Here is a 798-nt window from a genome sequence, read left to right on the forward strand (position 1 = left end):
AAACGATTTCGCTTTTGTGATGACTCTTGTCGTCACTGATTGTTGTACATTGTGTGACGACTTTTATTGTCACTAAGCTGGCTAAATTCTTGTCATAGTCAACCCTTGGAGTTGTCACATTATGCTTCCGTTCAGTGACGACTTTTGTTGTCATTGTTTTCCATCCATAAAAAGTGACGACTTTCTAGTGTCACTAGTAAAACTTGTTGGCAGTGACAACTTTTTTATTGTCATTTATTTTTTGTAAAAAGCAATAAGCTAATGTTAATTACGCAACATAGCTGCCAACAATCACAAAACGTTCATTGAGTAGCAAGGAGAAAAAAAAAGCCAACATACGAAAAGAAAACCAACATTCATTTCCAATAGAAGATCAACCCAAATACATATATATATATAAATGTTGCCTCAAATGAGTCATAAACCATGCACCATCCAAAATAAGCCATTCAGTTACAATACTAGTGATTTCCCATCCACAATAGAGAGTAGTAAAGTTCTATACAAAAATATGAGCACGATTCCCATCTAGAACAAAACATGAGCACGATAGGCCTTGTAGTCTTCAATTCAAAAACCATCTTCACAGCAATGACTGGCTTCTTCTTCTTGGGAATCGTGTTAGAACCTACACGTTACCAAAATTGAAGCAATGAGCACTGGTGTTAAAACTGGAACTACACTTCTAGATAGGCACCATATTATAAAAACTAATGTCACTCTAATTTGAAATTATAGCAATCTAAGTAAATTGCTTAACACAAAAATAAAGTGAAATTATATATATTGAATAGTAAG

The sequence above is a fragment of the Coffea eugenioides genome, chromosome 9 (genome assembly GCF_003713205.1).
Source record: "Coffea eugenioides isolate CCC68of chromosome 9, Ceug_1.0, whole genome shotgun sequence".
Classification (NCBI taxonomy): domain Eukaryota; kingdom Viridiplantae; phylum Streptophyta; class Magnoliopsida; order Gentianales; family Rubiaceae; genus Coffea; species Coffea eugenioides.